This window comes from Muscardinus avellanarius (genome assembly GCF_963383645.1).
Source record: "Muscardinus avellanarius genome assembly, chromosome: 5".
NCBI classification, from domain to species: Eukaryota; Metazoa; Chordata; class Mammalia; order Rodentia; family Gliridae; genus Muscardinus; species Muscardinus avellanarius.
In genome coordinates, this window is record NC_137790.1 from 134462090 (window position 1) to 134472263 (window position 10174).

The window sequence follows — 10174 nt, forward strand, 5'->3', positions numbered from 1 at the left end:
CCGGTGTGGTCCACCACACCCACCGCCACCTGCAGTAGGTCCACACTGGCCAGCGACTATCTCTGCCACATCTATTAGCCAGGATGGCAGCCTTTTATGCCTAGTGGGCAGTGGGGGGGGACAGTGTAAATTCCTATCTTACCACCTGTTTTCTTTTTTATTTCCCCTGTGGTACTGGAGGTGGAACTCAGGGGCTTTTCTACCTCTGGTCTATCCTCTGGTTTATACTTTATTTGGAAACAAGGTCTCACTAAGTTGCTGAGAGCCTCACTAAGTAGCTGAGGCTGGCTTTGAACCTGTGTGATCCTCCTGTCTCAGCCTCCCAAGCGCTGGGATTACAAGCGTGCACTACCACGCTTCCAACTGTTTTCCTGAACCACCCCTGGTACTATCTGTATTTGTCTGGGATCCTGAGATGTGAATGCAAGATAGAATTAATGTGCAAGCATATTTATTTATTTATTTATTTATTTATTTATTTATTTATTTATTTTTATTTATTTTTGTGGGTCTGGGGATGGAACCCAGGGGGCATCCGACCACTGAGCTACACCTCCTGCCCTATTTTTTTTTTTTATTCTTTATTTTGAAACAGGGTCTCACTGAGTTGCAGAGGGCCTCACTAAGTAGCTGAGGCTGTCCGTGAACTGCAATCCTCAGGTCTCAGACTCCCAAATGCTGGGATTACAAGTGTGCGCCACTACACCTGGCTATATTTATTTATTTATTTATTTATTTATTTATTTATTTATTTATTTATTTTTGCAGCACTGGGGATGGAACCTGGGGGCATTCTACCTCTGAGCTACACCTCCATTCCTATTTTTTATTCTTTACTTTGAAACAGAGGCTCACTGAGTTGTGGAGGGTCTCATTAAGTAGCTGAGGCTGTCCGCAAACCCGGATCCTCCTGTCTCAGCCTCCCAAATGCTGGGATTACAAGCATGAGCCACCCCTCCTGGTGATGTGCAAAATATTTATTAGAGCAAATGCCTTTGAGATAAAAAATGGGAGGCAAATAGGGGAGGCTGTACACCACACCCGGCTAGAAGGCTCATTTTAGACGTCTTGGGGAAAAAAATGTCAGAAAGGTAGGTAAAGATAGAAGTGTTTGGTACTTGGGAGGCTGACGCAGAAGGCTTGCAGGTTCAAACCAGTATATGGTAACTTTATAAGGCTGGCCTGCATGCTTCCTTTTCTTTCTTTCTTTCTTGCTTCCTTGCTTTCTTTCTTCCTGTGTGTGGTACTGGAAATGGAACCCAGAGGTATTCTACCTCCAAGGTACACCCCTAGTCCTATATTTTATTTTTAATTTGAAATAGGGTCTCCCTTCACTAGGTTTATGAGAGTCTCACTACTTGCTTAGGTGGTTCTTGAACTTGAGAACTTCCTGTCTCAGCCTCCCAGTACTGAGATTACATTGTGCACCATCATGCCCAGCTGTAAGACTGTGCTTTTTGGTTTTTGTTTTTTTGCAGTACTGGGGATAGAACCCAGGGGCACTGTACCTCTGAGCTACACATCCATCCTCAGTACCACAAAAGAAAGAAAGAAAGAAAGAAAGAAAGAAAGAAAGAAAGAAAGAAAGAAAGAAAGAAAAGAGAAATAGAAAGTTAGTCTAAAAGAACAAGCAATCCAGGTGTGGCGGCGCACGCTTGTCATCCCAGCATTTGTGAGGCTGAGACAGGAGGATTGTGGTTCTTGGCCAGCCTCAGCTACTTAGTGAGGCCCTCTGCAACTTAGTGAGACCCTGTTTCAAAATAAAGAATAAAAAATAGGGCTGGGGGTGTAGCTCAGAGGTAGAATGCCCCTGGGCTCTATCCCCAGTACAATAAATGAATGAATGAATTAATTAATTAATTAATTAATTAATGAAATGAAAGGGCAAGCAAGCAGGCAGATCACCCATGGGGAGCCTGGCAGATTCCAGAGCCCAGCAGGTCTGTTGGCATTGCCCAAGTGTAGCCCAGGCCAGTCACCGACAGTTGCATACTGCCGTTCCCCAACCTAGCCCAGTAAAGAGAGTAGCAGACTTAGAGCTCTCAAGAGGGGAGAGGTCCGGAGCCGGGCGCGGTGGCGCACGCTTGTAATCCCAGCGCTTGGGAGGCTGAGGCAGGAGGATCACACAGGTTCGAAGCCAGCCTCAGCTACTTAGTGAGACCCTGTTTCCAAATAAAATATAAAGTAGGTCTGGGAGTATAGCCCGGAGGTAGAAAGCCCCTGGGTTCCACCCCCAGTACCACCAAAAAAAAAAAAAAAAAAAAAAGAGGGGAGAGGTCCTGAAAGGGCTACTAGTTTTGATGCTGGAGATTATAATATATAATATATATATGCACTGGGGGTTGAACCCAAAGACATTCCACCTCTGAGCTACACTCCTCGCCCTATTTTATTTTGAATTAAGGTCTAGCTAGGTTGACGAGCATCTCCCTATTGGCTGACGCTGTCCTCAAACCTGTGATCCTCCTGTCTCAGCCTCCGCAGTACCGGGATGAGAGGCCTGTGCCACCCACCCGGTGACTTTATATATGTTTACAGCCCTTCTGCATAGGCATTCACCACTGCAGTAAGTCTCCGTTTTTCATAGTTTCTTGACTTGTCATCTATGGCCGTTGACTCCCCGAGGTCGGGAGACTGCTTTGTATTTTTCTTCCCTGGCGCTCACGGTTCTTTTGTCCGTGACCCCTTAGCGCCACGTGTCCACATTTAATTGTCTGTGTTAAGGTCATGTGAACAACACACACCCATCTTCCTTCCTAGGGATGGTCTGGATTTGTTTTTTCTAACCTTTATCTCCTGGAGGCCACATTCCCTTTACTGCCTATCCACCACCCAGCTCCTCAGTCCTAGAAAGACAAACACGTACCCCAAAGACACTCCATGCTCAGACACCGTCCACTCAGGACTCTGGTTTCCAGTTCATGTTACACAAGAAGTGTCCCAGGGCCGTGGGTGCCCGTACTCCCAGTACTTGGGAGGCGGGGACAGGAGGATTGCAGGTTCAAGGCTAGCCTCGGCAACTTAGTGAGGCCTTTAGTGACTTAGCTATCCTGTTTCAAAATAAAAAATTAAAAAGGGTTGGGGGTAGCCAGGCGCGGTGGCGCACGCTTGTAATCCCTGCGCTTGGGAGGCTGAGACAGGAGGATCACACAGGTTCGAAGCCAGCCTCAGCTGCTTAGTGAGGCTCTCAGCAACTTAGTGAGACCCTGTTTCCAAATAAAATATTTAAAAAAAGGTCTGGGAGTATAGCCCGGAGGTAGAAAGCCTCTGGGTTCCACCCCCAGTACCACCAAAAAAAAAAAAAAAAAAAAGGGTTGGGGTGTAGCTTGGAGGTAGAATGCCCCTGGGTTCAATTCTCAGTACCAAAACAAAACAGAGATGAAAATAGAGAAGCAGAGTTGGGCAGATACTTGTCCTGGTCCACCCTGAGTGTGTTTAGGACCCAGGAACAAGAGACCAAATGAAGGCCAAGAAGGCCTGAGCAAGTAAGTGTAAATAGTTACAAGTTATAAATCATTCTACTATCTCCCTCCCTCCCTCCCTCCCTCCCCCCCTCTCTTTCTCTCTCTCTCTCTCTCTCCCTCCCTCTCCCTCTCTCCCTCTCTCCTCTCTCCCTCTCTCTGGTACTGGGGATTGAGCCCAGTGGCATTTCACCTTTGAGCTACACCCTCAACCCTATTTTATTCTTATTTTGAAACAGGGTCTCGCTAGATTGATGAGAGCCTCACTCCTTGCTGAAGCTGTCCTCGAACCTGCAATCCTCCTGTCTCAGCCTCCCAGGTACTGGGGTTACAGGTGTGCGCTGCCAGGTGCCCTCTTTTAACATAGCAACAGTTACAAGCTTTACTTGCTTGCCTGATAATCTCTTTGTCTTCTCCGATTGTGAGGCCTGAGGGTTCAGAGGACTGTCCCAATCAAATTGTGCTGAGCCCCGGCGAGTCTCCTGGTGACGGCTACCAGCCGGGCAGCCACCATGTTGCACTGTAAGCCACAGAGAACAGGTGGGGGCAGTAAAGAAATGTAAGTTGTCCTAAGACACATAGGGGTTCTTAGATAATGGAGAAATAGACATCCAGGGGCAAATAAATGGGCTGTGTTCCAAAAATTATTTTTTATTTTTAATTTAATTTTTTGTGGTACTGGGATGGAACCCTGGGACATTCTACCTCCAAGCGACACCTCCAGCCCTATTTTTTATTCTTTATTTTGAAGCAGGGTCTCACTGATTTGCAAAGGGCCTCACTAGGTAGCTGAGGCTGTCCGCGAACCCAGATCCTCCTGTGTCAGCCTCTTGAATGCTGGGATTACAAGTGTGTGCCACCATGCCCAGCTTGTGTTCCAAATTTTTTATTTATTAATTTTTTTGGTACTGAGAATGGAACCCAGGGGTATTCTACCTTCGAGCACCAGCCCTTTTTTTTTTTTTTTTTTTTTTTTTTTTTGGTACTGGGGATGGGACTCAGGGGAATTCTACCTCTGAGCTACAGCTCCAGCCCACTTTTTTTATTCTTTATTTTGAAACAGGGTCTTCCTGAGTTGCAAAGGGCCTCACTAAGTAGCCGAGGCTGTCCTCAAATCACTATCCTCCTGTCTCGGCCTCCCAAATGCTGGGATTACAAGCATGCACCACCACAACCCATCTTATTCTTTATTTTATTTTTTTATTTTTTGGTGGTACTGGGGGTGGAACTCAGAGGCGTTCTAACTCCGGGCTGTACTCCCAGACCTTTTTTATATTTTTTATTTGGAAACAGGGTCTCACTAAGTTGCTGAAAGCCTCACTCAGTAGCTGAGGCTGGCTTCGCACCCGTGTGATCCTCCTGTCTCAGCCTCCCAAGCGCAGGGATTACAAGTGTGCGCCACCACGCCCGGCCTTATTCTTTATTTTGAAACAGGGTCTCACTGAGTTTCAAAGGGCCTCATTAAGTAGTAGCTGAGGCTGTCTGCAAACCGCGATCCTCCTGTTTCAGCCTCCCAAAATGCTGGGATTACAAGCATGTGCCATCACACACGGCTTGTGTTCCAAAAATTTAAAAAAAAATTTTTTTTGTACTGGGGATTGAACCCAGGGTTGTTTTCCCCCTGACCTACACCCCCAGTCCTTTTTATTTTATTCTTTTGTTTTGAAACAGAGTGTTGCTAGGTAGATGAGAGTCTTGCTACATTGCTGAGGCTGTCCTCAAACCTGTGATCCTCCTGTCTCAGCCTCCCAAGTATTGGGATTACAGGGATGCGCCACCATGCCCCACTAAATTCAATTTTTATTTTTATTTTTATTCTTTTTGGTACTGGGGATGGAATCCAGGGGCCTTCTACTTCCAGGCTATACTCCCAGACCTTTTTATACTTGATTTGGAAACAGGGTCTCACTAAGCTGCTGAGGCTGGCTTTGAATACATTTTCTCTTAGAAACAATGCTATCAATAATTGAACTTCTTTTTCTGGGTAAGTCCATACGAACTAGTGTAACTCATAATGGAACAGAAATACCTGCTAAGTCGCTAGGCGTGGTGACGCATGCCTGTAGTCCCAGGCTGAGAAGGGAGGATGGTGGGTTCCAGGACAGCCTTAGCCTAGTGAAACCTGTTTCACAATAAAAATAAAAGAGGGTTGGGAGGTAGCTTGGAGGTAGAATGCCCCTGGGTTCAATCTCCAGCAAAACACACACACACACACACACACACACACACACACACACACACACACACACTATCTGGTAAGGGAAGCTGGGCGTGGTGGCGCACGCTTGTAATCCCGGCATTCAGGAGGCTGAGACAGGAGGATCACGGTTCACTGCCAGCCTCAGCTACTTAGCGAGGCCCTTTGCAACTCAGTGAGACCCTGCTTCAAAATAAAGAATAAAAAAATAGGGCTGGGGGTGTAGCTCAGAGTTGTAGAATGCCCCTGGGTTCCATCCCCAGTACTGCAAAACAAAACAAAACAAAACAAAACATTTTAGATTTGTATTGAGAATGTCCCTAAACCCTTACGGCTCTGAATTAGAAGTAAGCTGTGTACACAGCTGCCACCTCAACTAGACTGTGAACTCTTTGAGCTGTTGAATTGTTCATTTTTGTATTCAGAATGTCTAGCATATAACCGCCAATAAATGTTGGTTATATAAATGAATGGACAAATTTAATAGGCATTTGAATAGGATTGGAAAGTATCTTATGGAATGAAAACAGTAACGTTTCGTGGGTACCTTACTGGGCCTGGCCCTGGGCAGGGTGCATCACCAGTCAAACAAGGTACCGAGTTAAGCATCAGAGATGAAGGAGCGGAACGCAATTTTATATGTGAAATATAAAATAGATGGGTGCTGGAATTGCTAATGTTTTGCATTAAATGGATGGATAGATGGATTGATTTGGAAAATGTCATAGAAAAAAAAATGTCTGTAATGCCAGGCGTGGTGGCGCACGCTTGTAATCCCAGCATTCGAGAGGCTGAGACAGGAGGATCGGGATTCGCGGACAGCCTCGGCTACTTAGCGAGGCCCTTTGCATCTCAGTGAGACCCTGTTTCAAAATAAAGACTAAAAATTAGGGCTGGGGATATAGGTTGGAGGTAGAGTGCCCCTGGGTTTCATCCCCAGTACTTCCAAAGAAATTAAAAAAAAAAAAAAACAACACCTAAATAAAAAGGGCTGGAGTGAAGCTCAGAGGTAGCATGCTCCTGGGTTCAATCCCCAGTACTAACCCAAAACAAAAACAACAATAAAAAACTATAATGATTCCAAAGATATCTGAACAATGACAGTCCTTCTATAAAAAACATTTCCAAAGCCTGGTGTGGTAGTGAAAGCCTGTAATCACAGTACTTGGGAGGCTGAGACAAGAGGGTCGCAGGTTCGAAGCCAGCCTCAGCAACTTAGTGAGGTTCTTTGTAATTCAGTGAGACCCTGTTTCCAAATAAAGAATAAAAATAGGGCTGGGGTGTAGCTCAGAGGTAGAAGCCCCTGGGTTCAATTCCCAGTACCAAAAAATAAAAAAAATAATAAAAAGAGAATTCATAGGGAAGTTGTAGGCTATAAAATCTCCTTGAAGGAAAAGCTGCATTACTGACATTTGTTTGATGCTGTCTAAACAATAGCTCCAGGTAATTCACAGTTTCAGCATTAGATCACCAGGCGTGTGCCTGGCTCAGCCATCCATCTTTTTTCTTTCTTTCTCTCTTTCTTTTTCTTTCTTTCTTTCTTTCTTTCTTTCTTTCTTTCTTTCTTTCTTTCTTTCTTTTTGTGGTACTGGGGTTCCTGGAAGCCCTTCTACCTCCGGGCTACACTCCCAGATACCTATTTTATATTTTTATTTGGAAACAGGGTCTCTTAAGCTAGCGTGGCTGGCTTTGAACCTGCATAATCCTCCTGTCTCCGCCTCCCAAGCATGGGGATTACAAACGTGTGCCACCACGCCGGCTCTTTTTTTTGTGGGGGGGGGATACTGGGGATGGAACCCAGGGGCATTCTACCTCCAAGCTATACCCCCAGCCTTATGTTTTTATTCTTTATTTTGAAACAGGGTCTCATTGAGTTGCAAAGGGTTTCACTAAGTAGCTGAGGCTGTCCACAAACTGCAATCCTCCTGTCTCAGCCTCCTGAAGGCTGGGATTACAAATGTGTGCCACCATGCCGGGCCATACATTTCTTTCAGTGAGGTAGTATCTAAATCAGGTAATATCGCTGGGCGTGGTGGCGCACATTTGTAATCCCAGCGCTTGGGAGGCGGAGACAGGAGGATCGCGCAGGTTCAAAGCCAGCCTCAGCTACTTAGTGAGGCTCTCAGCAACTTAGTGAGACCCTGTTTCCAAATAAAATATAAAATAGGTCTGGGAGTACAGCCCGGAGGTAGAAAGCCCCTGGGTTCCACCCTCAGTACCACAAAAAAAAAAAAAAAAAAAAAAGAGGTAATATCTTTGCCAAGTTGGCTTTCTGGTGCTAAGACAAAAAGCATGCCTTGCACAAAGCTCAGTGTGATCCTGCAAATGAGGGGTGCTGTCCAATATTATTAGAAGCCTTGAGAAATTGCATGACACCAAATCCTATTAGTTAAAAAAATTTATTTTTGCCGGGCGTGGTGGCGCACGCTTGTAATCCCCGCCCTTGGGAGGCAGAGACAGGAGGATCACGCAGGTTCGAAGCCAGCCGCGCGCGCTGGCTTAGGAGACTCTGTTTCCAAATATAAAAAATGTAAAAAGAGGTCTGGGAGTGTAGCCCAGAGGTAGAAGGGCTTCCAGGAACCCGGGTACCACCAAAAAAAAAAAAAATTTTTTTTTAAGAGTGAAGCCATATGTGGTGGCATACACCTGTAATCTTAGTATTTGTGAGGCTGAGACAGGACAGGAGGCTCACAGGTTTGAGGCCAGCCTGAACAATTTATTTTTTATTTTTATTTTTTTGTGGGTCTGGGGATGGAACCCGGGGGCATTCTATCTCCGAGCTACAACCCCTGCCCTTTATCTATTCTTTATTTTGAGACAGGGTCTCACTACGTTGCGGAGGGCCTCATTGAGTAGCTGAGGCTGTCGGCGAACCTCGATCCTCTCAGGCTCTCAAATGCTGGGATCACAAACGTGCGCCACCTCGCCCCGCAGTCGGAACAGTTTAGGGAGGGCCTTAGCAACTTAGTGAGACCCTGCTTCAAAATTACATATATATGTATATGCATGTACGCGTGTGTATGCATGTACGCGTGTATATGCATGTACGCATGTGTATGCATGTACGCGTGTATATGCATGTACGCATGTGTATGCATTTACGCGTGTGTATGCATGTACGCATGTATATGCATGTACATGTGTACGCATGCATATGCATGCATGTATATGCACGCATGTATATGTATGTACGCATGTATATGCATGCATGTATGTATATGCATGCATGCATGTATATGTATGCACGTATATAGCTAAGGTTGTAGCTTGGCGGTGGAAGGATCCTGCGTTCAATCCTCAGTACCACCCACCGCCACACACACAATTAAAAAATATAAAATAAATACACAGAGTTGGGGATGCGGTTCTAGGTTCGATGCCCAGTACTACCAAAACACAACAAAATGAAAGAAGGGAATACCATCACCTGCAGCCATTTCAAAAAAGGAACTTTTTACTTCTCTTTCCCTGCGCGCACACACCCTCCAATGAACCATCAATAGAATTAATCTTAATGTGGGGTGGTGCGCATATCTCAAGAGATTAAAACAAATTCAGTTATGAGGAAATCAGCAGATTAACACCTTGCAAGTCATCACTTGCCTGGAGTGACTGCTAATTTATGCTGTCTGGATGGAGAACAGTTGATTATTGTCCCCTCCTGTGGGGAAGAACGACCTGTGTGTTGTGGGAAAAGATCTTAGAGTCTGGAATAAAAATAGAACCGTGCAACGGTTCCCTTTGAAGGTGAACTTAGAAAAGACCTCATAAAAAAGGGCAGGTGAAGCTTTCAAAAATGATAGTTATTTTTAGAATATTTGTCGTTTTCCATATAAAATCCAATTTCTACAGCTTTGCTTATTCGGCTTTGCTGGTCTACAAAATTAGGAAGTTCGATTCTTATTGCTTAATACTTGAGACATAATAGGGTAGGCCTTGTTTAAAAAAAATCTGCTTTTAAGTGATTATAGAAATCACGTATCACAGGTTGTACTACTCCATTTTTACTGTTAAAGTACTAAATCCTTAAAACTAACATGTACCAAATTTACATCCACACACACGTGCATCCATTCGTAACATGTGCCGTGGAAGATTTACACACAGTTAACACTTTGCAAACGTGTGGCCCATCTACTATGCGCAAAAATTATGCCCAAGAGCCAAGCCGGGCGTGGTGGTGCACGCCTGTAATTCCGGTGCCAGGGAGGGGGGACGGGAGGACTGCAGGCTTGAGAGGAGCCTCAGCAATTTAGCAAGACCCTGTTTCAAAACTAAAAAAATAGAAAATAGAAAATAAAAAGGGCCGGGGTGTATTTCAGAGGTAGGAGGCCCTTAGGTCCAATCCCCCGGCAGATCACACAGATACACAGAATTAAGCCCAAGAGCCTTGGTGTATCCAGAGCCCAGAAATAATGCTTCCTAGGGTCTGTTTCTATTTGTGCTACTAAAAAAAAAAAAAAAAAACAAAAAAAACCGCTTTGTACTTTGAGAGGGGAAGGAGAATCATCTGCTA